This window comes from Hippopotamus amphibius, chromosome 7 (assembly GCF_030028045.1).
Source record: "Hippopotamus amphibius kiboko isolate mHipAmp2 chromosome 7, mHipAmp2.hap2, whole genome shotgun sequence".
NCBI lineage: Eukaryota > Metazoa > Chordata > Mammalia > Artiodactyla > Hippopotamidae > Hippopotamus > Hippopotamus amphibius.
The window spans coordinates 76296897-76309756 of record NC_080192.1 but is presented as its reverse complement, the minus strand read 5'-3'; positions in this window follow the sequence as shown (position 1 = coordinate 76309756).

Genomic DNA, 12860 nt, shown 5'->3' with positions numbered 1-12860 from the left:
TTATTTACTTTATTTATTTTGGCTGTGCCAGGTCATAGATGTAGCAAGTGGGTCTTCGCTGAGGCATGTAGGATCTTTAGTTGTGGCATGTGGACTTCTTAGTTGCAGCATGCATGGGGGATCTAGTTTCCCAACCAGGGATCGAACCTGGGCCCCCTGCATTGGGAGTCTGGAGTCTTACTCACTAGACCACCAGGGAAGTCTCCAATACCCTTTATTTCATGAAACATTGTCATAATCATTTTTAACTTTTCTTTTTTTATAATTTCAGTCCCAAAGTTTATTCCTGACACCTAATTCCTGTATCTCTGGACTGATTTGGTAATTTGCACCAGAGCAATCTGGTTTTCATGTTTGTTTTTTGCTCCAATTTAAGATTTTAATGTTGGTGTTTTTGGGGGTCCCTGAAGATTTCCTTTGCTTTCCAAAGGCCCAACAATACATTACCTATTTATATATATCTTTTGGCCACACCATGTGGCTTGTGGGATCTTAGTTCCCCCACCAGGGAGCGAACCTAGGCCCCCAGCATTGGAAGCATGGAGTCCTAACTACTGGACCTCCAGGGAATTCCCTTTTTTCACTTCTTTACAGCATGGTTTCCATCCTTTGAATATGTTTATAATGATAGCTTTGAAGTCTTTGTCTGTTAAGTACAATCTAGGCTCTCTCCCAGGCAGTTTCTTTTGCCTGTTTCTTTGTTTTTGTTTTCTGTGTATAGGTCACACTTCCCTATTTCTTTGCATATAGGAATTGAGAGAAATAGCTACTTAACAGCTACTTAGATGTAGGACATTCTAGTGTCTCGTTACTTCTTTCAGAACCTGAGGCTGGGAGAACTTTTGGTTTCATTTTAAGTCTTCCATCTTCAGGATTCTTTGAAGAGAGTAGATTTTGATCACACTTCTCCTTTTTGATATTGGCACCCTCCTTTGATTGCTTTTCTCCTGGCTAGTACAATTAGATGAGTCTGGGACTGTCTCACTTTGGAGACCCTCAAGGTGGGCCCCTGTTTTAGAAGCACCTTCTCTTCCTACATGTGGGCTTCCTCCAGCACATTCCATGCTTTCCTTCTTCCTATAGCATTGCTTCCCAAATATTTTTACTCCATGGCACACAGAAAACATATTTTACAGAATCCTGGGGTAATGAAAGAAAGCCTCGTGCAGCCAGAGGTAAACACCTTAGGGATTCTGGCCTCCCAGATGCTGTCAGGGAAATGTTTCTAGCAAATTAACTCAGCATCTCTGCTCTACGCCAAGATAAAGTGTTAGATGTAGGAAAAAGGGACAAAGAGTTTTCTCAGTCTGATTTTGGTGTCAGCCTTGGGCCAGAAGTCCAGAATGTATCAGTTAAGCCTGTAACATCCAGATTCATTTCCCACCCTTCAGGGACTGACCCCTGAAAACTACACCTCCTAGGCTCCTTTGCCAACTGACTTCTGGCTAGGTTTCCCCAATGGCATGCACTGACTGTCAGGAGACTGAGGAACAGGAGGAAGGGAGAATCTAGGCATCCCCTATGTCCCTTGACCAGAGTTTGTCATGTTTGCATCACTGGCTGCATCACCTTGGTCAGCACTGCTCCCTTTGTGCAGTCCTTGCTGTGTTTCCAACTCCCATTAGACAACTCTGCCCCCTGGGTCCTGGTAATTCCAACAACTCCTCACATCCCTTCAGCTTTTGGGCTCTCTGCTAATCTCTGGGTTGCCTTACGTTTGGATTTTTAGCAACTCTATCATGTAACTAGTTCCTCTATCAAATTCTCTCTATTGAGTATCTGTTGTGGGCTGTTTTCCTGACTGCACCCTGCTGACGGCTTACATATGGTCTTCCAAATACCCCTAGCTGCTAAAAAGAAAGAACATGCATTGATTGACCTTCCCTAGCATAGATCTTCCTCATAAATCTCATAAGCAGCAGTGGGCAGCTGGTCCACAATTTGGGATCCTAGGTCCTGGCCAAACATCATCTCCCTGTGGCTAATAATGAGAAATTGCAAAGCTTTTGGGACAGCTTATTCCCTTGTCTGCCTGACAATCCCCTACTCATCTTTTAAGGTCCAAATATCATCACTTCTTGGGCAGTCTTTTTTTTCCTCCCACTTCCCCAAGACTGAATCAGTTCCTCTCTCATCTGTATTCCCAAAACAAGTATACCTAAGTGTACTATAGCACTTTTTTGCATTATAGGCACACACAGATCTATTTCCCCTATTAGTCAACAAGTTTGTTGAGGGCAGGGAATACTCTTGTCTCACTCAACTCTATGTTTGGGCCTCACTCAGTGCACAACGCCTGGTACACAGCATGCATTCAACCAAGTTTTCTTTCCAGAAATTCTTTAACTTGGCTATATATTAGGATCATCTGGAGAACTTTTAAAAATTGTAGCTGTCCAGGCTCTACCCCAAGACCCATTAAAACCAGAATCACTGAGGATGGGGCCCAAGCGTTGGGATTTTTAAAAACCTTCCTGGGTGATTTTAATGTGCAGCCAGGGTTGCAAACCACTGGTTAAATTGATCACTTCACCTTATCACACTTGCTCTTGCTAGTGAGTCCTGCCATAAAACCAGCTTCTCCTGAAATTCAATTCAATTCAGCAGGTATTTCTGAGCACCCCTTCTGTGCCAGCCATTGTGGAGACGGACCTTGTTACACAAAGTGTGCTTTGTGGGCCAGCAGCACTAGCCTCATCAGGGAACGTGTCACAGATGCAGAATCTCAGGCTCCACTGCAGACCTACTGACTCAGGATCTGCATTTAACAAGATCTTCAGGGTGGTTTGTATGCACACTGAGGTCTGAGCAACAGTACTGTCGCTATCACACAAATGTCAAAATGTTTGCTCACCGTGAATTGTATTTCATGTCTTATTCACTCTGCTTTGCTTTCCTTTAAAGGAGTATCAGGACTTCCCTGGTGGCATAGTGGTTAAGAATCCGCCTGCCAACACAGGGGACACAGGTTCGATCTCTGGTCCGGGAAGATCGCACATGCCATGGAGCAACTAAGCCTGTGCCCCACAACTACTGAGCCTGCGCTCTAGAGCCCGTGAGCCACAACTACTGAAGCCTGTGCGCCTAGACCCTGTGCTCTGAAACTAGAGAAGCCACTGCAATGAGAAGCCTGTGCACCGCAACGAAGAGTAGCCTCTGATCACTACAACTAGGAAAGCCCACTCACAGCAACGAAGACCCAATGCAGCCAAAATAAACAAGCAAACAAATAAAACACTTTAAAAAAAGATTTAAAAAAATAAAGGAGTATCATATTCTATTCTATTCTCCAGCTAAAATGGAACATCTTGTCCAAAGCAGGTAAAGACCAGGGAGGGGTGAGATGAGCTAGTGGACGGTGGATTCCCTGGGAGGGAAGAGGGAAGGTGAGGTTGGCCCTTGGAGAGACAGAAACATTTCTTGGCACATTGAAGATCAGTGTATTGGAGACCTTGGGGATGGGCTGTTTTTTGTTTTTTTAAGAACTTTGAGATACAGTTAACACACAATAAACTTCATATATTTGGAGTGTACAATTTGATATTTTTTTTCTTATTAGTAATGTATATATGGCAATCCCAATCTCCCAATTCATTCCCCCCTAATCCTCCCTGCTTTCCTCACTTGGTGTCCATATGTTTGTTCTCTACATCTGTGTCTCTATTTCTGCCTTGCAAACCGGTTGATTTGTACCATTTTTCTATATCCTGCATATATGTGTTAACATACGATATTTGTTTTCCTCTTTCTGACTCACTTCACTCTGTATGACAGTCTCTAGGTCCATCCATGTCTCCACAAATGTCCCAGTTTCATTCCTTTTTACAGCTGAGCAATATTCCATTGTATATATATACCACATCTTCTTTATCCATTCATCTCTTGATGGACATTTAGGTTGCTTCCATGTCCTGGCTATTGTAAATAGTGCTGCAATAAACATTGGAGTGCATGTGTCTTTTTGAATTATGGTGTTCTCTGTGTATATGCCCAGCAGTGGGATTGCTGGGTCGTATGGTAACTCTATTTTTAGTTTTGCAAGGAACTTCCATACTGTTCTCCATAGTGGCTGTATCAATTTACATTCCCACCAACAGTGCAAGAGCATTCCCTTTTCTCCACACCGTCTCCAGCATTTACTGTTTGTAGATTTTCTGATGATGCCCAGTCTAACTGGGGTGAGGGGATACCTCATTGTAGTTTTGATTTACATTTCTCTAATAATTAGTGATATTGAGCAGCTTTTCATGTGCCTCTTGGCCATCCATATGTTTTCTTTGGAGAAATGCCTATTTAGGTCTTCTGCCCATTTTTGGATTGGATTATTTTTTTTTTTTTGATATTGAGCTGGATGAACTGTTTATATATTTTGGAGATTAATCCTTTGTCTGTTGATTTGTTTGCAAATATTTTCTCCCATTCTGAGGGTTGTCTTTTCGTCTTGCTTATAGTTTCCTTTGCTGTGCAGAAGCTTTGAAGTTTCATTAGGTCCCACTTATTTATTTTTGCTTTTATTTCCATTACTCTAGGAGGTGGATCAAAAAAGATCTTGCTGTGATTTATGTCGATGAGTGTTATTCTATGTTTTCTTCTAGGAATTTTATAGTGTTTGGCCTTACATTTAGGTCGTTAATCCATTTTGAGTTTATTTTTGTGTATGGTGCTAGGGAGTGTTCTATTTTCATTCTTTCACATGTAGCTGACCAGTTTTGAGGATGGGCTGTTTTGAAGGGATGACTGCTGTCTGATATTGCCAATTCATTGGGAATGATCTGGGTGTGCTGGGGGGCTGGAACAGATCTGGTTGCCAGGGAGCATGCTGACATTGATGCGTTTGTTGACAGGATAAATAAAGCAGCCTTGTTCACCTTGTACTTTGGGGATCAAAGTATAGTGGAGCTCACAGACGTAGAAAACAAACATATGGCTACCAAAGGAGAAAGGGGGAAGGGATAAATTGGGAGTTTGGAATTAACAGATATACACTACTATATATAAAACAGATAACAAGGACCTACTGTATAGCAGAGGGAACTATATTTAATATTTTGAGATAACCTATAATGGAAAAGAATCTGAAAATAATAGATATATGTATATATGTATAACAGAATCACTTTGATATACACCTGAAACTAATACAATGTTGTCAATTAAAACAAAAAATGTATAGTGAGGCATTTTTGAGGGCTGGAGCATTAGGGGTCACAGGTTACTCACAAATGTAACATTTTTTTCCATTAAACTCACAAACAATTCAGGCCTAGTTTTTGCGGTGCTGTCAGACTGTTGACTACAACCTGTAGCAAAAGATTGAATTTTATGCCCCAATCAGACACATGGCATGTGGGTATAACAAACACAGTTTTCATGGAGCCAGACCCCTGTGGGTGGTGCCAGTGCAGTCTGCTATTTTCTATTACATTCTCTTATCTGTCATTAGATTGATTTTATGACCCAATAATGAAATGCAACCCACAATTTGGAAAAAAAGATGCTTTTCACAGAATCATAATAAATTTGCAAGGAAAGCATTAGACATAGTCTGTTTGAACTTGTGAAGCTGACTCAACTCCCGAGGGGCAGTTTAGCATAAGTGGTTAAAATATGGGCTTCCAGAATCCCTGCCTGGCTTCAAAACTGTACACTCTGAACAAGTGAGTTCATCTTGCTCAGACTTGGTTCTCCACTTGAAAATGGGAATAATGACAGCCACTTCCTCCTCCCTAATCTCTCCTAAGACTGAGTGCACCTTTAGCTGTCCTGCAGATGGCAAAATAACTGATGCGCCTCTGGGCACAAGGCTTTCTGTGCAGCCATGGGCAGAATGGCACTGCAGGACCCCAGGGACGGGGACAGTGCCCTTAGGAGCACTGTGGATCAGGAGGTAGGTTTGGGAATGACTTTTATAGAAAAATAAGCCCGACTTGCTGGCACATGAAGTAAAATGCTTCCTTCCTTATTCAAAGGCAGATATTGTAAGACGTTACAAATAAACACCAAATGGCATTGGCTTTACATAGCGAAGGCCTATTTCTCACTTGTATCACAGTCTTGTGGGCTTGGAGATGCAGGCTCTGCATTGTGAGGCCTGAAGGTCACGGAGGAGGAGGAGGAGGAAGAGGAGGAGGAAAGCGTGGGGGCAGGTACATGCAGACACGCTATTTCCGTTCACACATCTCTGGCCACAGCTGGTCCCCTCGTCAGCCGAACTGCAAGGGAGGCAGAGAGGGGCCTCGGTGTCTGTCAGTGAGCCCTCACCATGGCCTCACCATAGAGACCAGGAAGGAGAGATGGAGCTTGTGACCATCACCACCATCATCAAAAGCCACCCACCCGCGAGAGGGACAAACACCTAGGAGTTTATTTATTATTAGTCATTCGATCTTGAATTCTACAAATGGTGTCAACCACATTCTTGCTTTGGCATCTTGACTTAACTACTGCAGTGTGCTAAAAAGGCCAAATCATGCCTTACTGACAGCCCTGAAAGCTGATGATTGCCTAGAAAAGAGCTGTTCCCTCCCACTCTTACCTGTTCTGTCTCTGAGGCATGCTTCCTGCTGGGTGGATCCCCGGGTGGGGGTATAGGCACAGTTCAGCCTAACCTTTCCCTGGAAAATCGCTCCACCTACTGGCAGCCATGGCCTCTGGATACCTCCCTCCCCTGATTATTAACCTGAACTTTGCATACGACAATCACACACACACACAATTTCTCCTCTAAAGAACTTAGGAAAGATATGGGCTATACTGAAACCATGGGAGAGTTCAACATTGCCAACTCTGTGAACACTGATTTCTATTAACAGCATGCACCTTGCATACCCACCTGAAATATATGGAAGAATGAAATCATTCTGTCAAAGCCGACTCATCTGGGTCTAGGGTTTACTAACCACTGCTGCGAGCAGCCACGACCGGCCTGCTTCAGTGGCTCTTCCAGGCCCCAGGGGAAAATATCACCCAAATGATTCATAATGTGTCATTCATAACTATCTAATATTAGGCAATTCCATTGGTAATATAAGATGTCTATTAGCATATTGGCCAAAATTTAATTTTAATATTTGAAAGTATATCTGAAGTTTAAAAAAATTACCAAAGACCATCTTGAAATTCTCATTTTGAAATGCTTGTCTTAGTAGAACAGAACTCAGATTATTTCAAAGGAGCTGTCAAAAGAGTTTTGAAGTTTTCGTAACCCACTCTTTCAAGACAGATGCTTCATTTTTTAAAAAGTTGATCCTTGGTATCTAAAGCATCATTGCCCAGGTTGGGGAGCCAGTTACATGGTTATATTCAAGATCATTGATGTCATATTCTTCTGGACTGCACTTGCCACATTGTAGCAATTACTAGATACAAAGCCTGGTTTCTGGTATAACTGCCTTATGGGGACAGGCAACTTTTAAAGCACAATGTCATGGGCATGAGTTTTTTGGGCTTTTTTTTGCCAAAAATCTTGCTTTGTTGTGGTTCTGTGAAATCCATTCACCATGAAATTCTTGCATATAGAAAAAAATAATGGTCTATCAATTTAATTTTAATGGTTTCATTCATGTTTACCTACTTATCCATTCTCTGTATTCATGGCATGGTTTAGCAAATACAACCTTAAAACAAAGTGTTAAAACACAGAAGACTTGGAGAAAAAAGAATATTAAATGACAGGATCCTCTCTGGCCGAGAAAGGGACTGGAAGATGAGAGCTGCTTATCAAATGTTTTGAGGGCCCCGGCCCGGAGTTCTGCCTCCTTCATGTCTTTTTAATATTTTATCATAAATAATAACAAAAGAAATACATACTTGTGGTTTTAAAACATTGGAAGGTACAGATAAGCAAAGGACAAAAAGATCATTCACAATTTTATCAGGAGACAGTGGTGTTAAGGATTTAGTATGTATCTTTCCACCTTTTGCTATCATAGCTACCTCTTTTAGAAGAAAAGAATGAAATAGCACAAGAGAAACTGCCAAGGTCACCAATGTCTTCCTTGTTACCAAATTCAGTGCACACTTCACAACTCTTCCCAGAAAGTGACATTATCGATCACACCCTCCTCCTTCAATTTCCATCTCTGACTTTGACCACACCCTGACCACTTACTTGCTTGCCTCACTTCTCTGAAGGTTTCATGGGTATGCTTTCTTTCTCCTCCCCTTTAAAAATGCTGATGCTTCCCAGGCTTTAAAATACCACTGACTTCTTGGTGTCTTAAATGTTTCTTGACTGTTCAGCCTGCCATGCTCCCTACCTGGACCACCACTAAGGCTTCACAACTGGTCTCCCTTGGTCCCCAAATCCAACTCCCACATCACCGTGGTTTATTTAGGAGGCGGCTCAGAACCCTCCAGTATCAAAGGATCAGGGCCACCTACAAAATACAAGGGCCACAGTTCCCCTTTCTCCTACTGGCAGGATCAGAGAAGGGCAGAGTTGGAGGGGCCTTGGAAACTGGCTGACTCCACGCCCCCAGCTCTGTCCCATGTGCAGAGAGATGCAGTAGCTGTGATGTGACCCTGTTGGCAGCAGCATTCACTGACCACAGCAGCCCCAGAACCCTGGACATAGTAGTCTTTCTCAACAAAACATCCGGAAACATGTGGAGCTGTAGCGTTTGCTCATTTAACTTCTTTAAATCCAACTGTCTGAGTTTGGGGCTGAGCAGGAGGGAGGGAAGGAGGGAAGCTGAACAGTATGGGGGAGTCTGCCTGTCCTTCTGCTGCTGAAGTGAGCAGGGATCCCAAGAGCATCTCAGAGTGTGAGCAGCTCACCACACAGATTTCTAATGTGCTAGGACAAGGCAAACATTTTTCCAGTTAATAGATTTCTTGTTTCTCAGTCTTAACAATTATGACAGACATAAGGCCATTATTAAAAAATCATATGTCTAACCAAGGAGGTGACAGACTTATACTCTGAGAACTATAAAACACTCAAGATAATTCAAAGAAATGGAAAGATACCTCATGCTATTGGATTGGAAGAATTAATATCATTAAAATGGCCATACTACCCAAAGCAACCTACAGATTTAATGCAATCCCTATCAAATTACCCACTACATTTTTCACAGAACTAGAACAAATAATGGTAAAATTTATATGGAACAATAAAAGACCTAGAATTGCCAAAGCAATCCTGAGGAAAAAGAACAACACTGGAGGCATAACCCTCCCCAAATTCAGACAATACTACAAAGCTACATTAATCAAAGCAGTGTGGTATTGGCACAAAAACAGACATATGGATCAATGGAACAGAATAGAGAGCCCAGGGAAAAACCCATACACGTAAGGTCAATTACTTTTCAACAAAGGAAGCAAGAACACACAATGGAGAAAAGACAGTCTCTTCAGTAAGTGGTGTTGGGAAAGCTGGACAGCTGCATGTAAATCAATGAAGTTAGAACACTCCCTCACACCATACACAAAATAATCTCAAAATGGCTTAAAGACTTAGATGTAAGATATGACACCATAAAACTCCTAGAAAAGAACATAGGCAAAACATTCTCTGACATAAATCATAGCAATGTTTCCTTAGGTCAGTCTCTGAAGGCAAAATAAATACAAGCAAAACTAAACAAATGGGACCCAATAAAACTTAAATGCTTTTGCAGAGCAAAGGAAACCATAAGCAAAACAAAAAGACAACCTATGGAATGGGAGAAAATATTTGCACATGATGTAACCAACAAGGGCTTAATTTCCAAAACAAACAGCTCATACAGCTCAATAAACAAACAAACAAACAAAAACCCCAAAAACCAAAATAATAAAAACAAACAAAACCACACACACACACACACACCCCAAACCAGCAACAACAAAACAACAAAATAACCCAATCAAAATATGGCAGAATATCTAAACAGACATTTCTCCAAAAAAGACATACAGATGGCCAACAGGCACATGACAAGATGCTCAATCACTACTTATTAGAGAAATGCAAATCAAAACGACAATGAGGTAACACCTCTCACTGGTCAGAATTGCATCATCAAAAAGTCCACAAATAATAAATGCAGAAGATGGTGTAGAGGAAAGGGAACCCTCCTACACTGTTGGTGGGAATCTAAAACAGTGCAGCCACTATGCATAATAGTATGGAGGTTCCTTAAAAAACTAAAACTAGAGTTACCATATGATCCAACAATCCCTTTCCTGGGCATATATATGGAGAAAACCATAATTTGAAAAGACACATGTACTCCAGTGTTCATAGCAGCATTATTTACAATAGCCAAGACATGGAAGCAAACTAAGTGTCCATTTACAGATGAATGGATAAAGAAGATGTGGTATATACATACAATGGAATACTACTCGGCCATAAAAAAGAATGAAATAATGCCATTTGCAGCAACAAGGATGGATCTAGAGATTATCGTACTAAGTGAAGTAAGTAAGAGAAAGACAAATATCATATGATATCATGTTATTTGTAGAATCTAAAAAATGATACAAATGAACTTATTTACAAAACAGAAACAGATTCACAGACATAGAAAACAAACTCATGGTTACCAGAGTAGAAAAGGGGTAGGGGAGGGATAAATTAGGAGTTTGGGATTAGCAGATATAAACTACAATGTATAAAATAGATAAATAATAAAGTCCTACTGTACAGCACAGGGAACTATATTTAATGTCTTATAATAACTTAAATGGAAAAGAATCTGAAAAATAATATATTTATATTCATATATATATGAATACATATATATATATATTTGAATCACTTTTCTGTACATCAGAAACTAACACAACATTGTAAACCAACTATACTTCAATAAAAATTTTTTTAAAAAATAAAAATTATATGAAGCTAGTTATTAAACATAAAATAGAAATTTTGAATTGTTAATGAGTTGGGAACTTGAAATCACTAAGAAAAATTAATTTGTTATGAGACAAATACACATATTGCTCTCATAGAAATGAAATGCTTTGCCAGTCTCAATGCTAGTGTGTCCATCATCTCTTTTCTATAGAAATGATCATTTCCTTTGACAGTTTTCCTTGTGGCACTGTAATCTTTTTTTTTAAGCTCTTTATTGGAATATAATTGCTTTACACTGTTGTGCCAGTATTTGCTGTACAACAAAGTGAATCAGCTGTGTTTATACATATATCCCCATATCCCCTCCCACCTTCCCTATCCCAGCCCTCTAAGTCATCACCCATCATTGAGTTATTCTCCATGTGTTATGCATTAGCTTACCACTAGCTATCCATTTTACATTTGGTAGTGTATATATGTCAATGCTACTCTCTCACTTTGTCCCAGCTTCCCCTTCGCTGCCCCTACCACCCCCACTGTGTCCTCAAGTCTGTTCTCTATATCTGCATCTTTATTCTTGCCCTGTCACTGAGTTCATCAGTACTGTTTTTTTAGATTCCATACATATGAGTTAGCGTATGGCATTTGTTTTTATCTTTCTGGCTTACTTCGCTCTGTATGACAGACTCTAGGTCCATCCATCTCACTACAAATGACTCAATTTCATTCCTTTTCATGGCTGAGGAACATTCCATTGTATATATGTGCTACATCTTCTTTATCCATTCATCTGTTGATGGGCATTTAGGTTGATTCCAGGTCCTGGCTATTGTAAATAGTGCTGCAATGAACATTATGGTACATGTTTCTTTCTGGATAATGGTTTTCTCTGGGTATATGCCCACTAGTGGGATTGCTGGGTCATATGGCAGTTCTATTTTTAGTTTTTTAAGGAACCTCCAAACTGTTTTCCATAGTGGCTGTGCCAATTTACACTCCTATCAACAGTGCAGGAGGGTTCCCTTCTCTCCTCACCCTCTCCAGCATTTGTTTCTAGATCTTTTGATGATGACCATTCTGACTGCTGTGAGGTGATACCTCATTGTGGCTTTGACTTGCATTTCTCTGATGATTAGTGATGTTGAGCACCTTTACATGTGTTTATTAGCCATCTGCATGTCTTCTTTGCAGAAATGTCTATTTAGGTCTTTGGTCCATTTTTGGATTGGGTTATTTGCTTTTTTGGTATTAAGCTGCATGAGCTGCTTGTATATTTTGGAGATTAATCCTTTGTCAGTTGCTTCATTGGCAAATATTTTCTCCCATTCTGAGGGTTGTCTTCTTGTCTTGTTTGTGGTTTCTTTCACTGTGCAAAAGCTTCTAAGTTTCATTAAGTCCCATTTGTTTATTTTTTATTTCCATTATTCTAGGAGGTGGGTCAAAAAGGATCTTGCTTTGATGGATGGCATAGAGTGTTCTGCCTATGTTTTCCTCTAGGAGTTTGATAGTGTCTGGCCTTACATGTAGGTCTTTAATCCATTTGGAGTTTATTTTTGTGTATGGTGTTAGAAAGTGTTCTAATTTCATTCTTTTACATGTAGCTGTCCAATTTTCCCAGCACCACTTATTGAAGAGGCTGTCTTTTTTCCATTGTATACTCGTGCCTCCTTTGTCAAAGATAAGGTGCCCATATGTGTTTGGGCTTACTTCTGAGTTCTCTATTCTATTCCATTGATCTTCCTTTCTATTTTTGTGCCAGTACCATACTGTCTTGATCACTATGGCCTTGTAGTATAGTTTGAAGTCAGGAAGCCTGATTCCACCAACTCCATTTTTCCTTCTCAAGAGTGCTTTGGCTATTCGGGGTCTTTTGCGTTTCCATACAAATCGTAAGATTTCTTGCTCTAGTTCTGTGAAAAATGCCATTGGTCATTTGATCAGGATTGCATTGAATCTGTAAATTGCTTTGGGTAGTACAGTCATTTTCACGATGTTGATTCTTCCAATCCAGGAACATGGTATGTCTCTCCATCTGTTTGTGTCATCTTTGATTTCTTTCATCAATGTC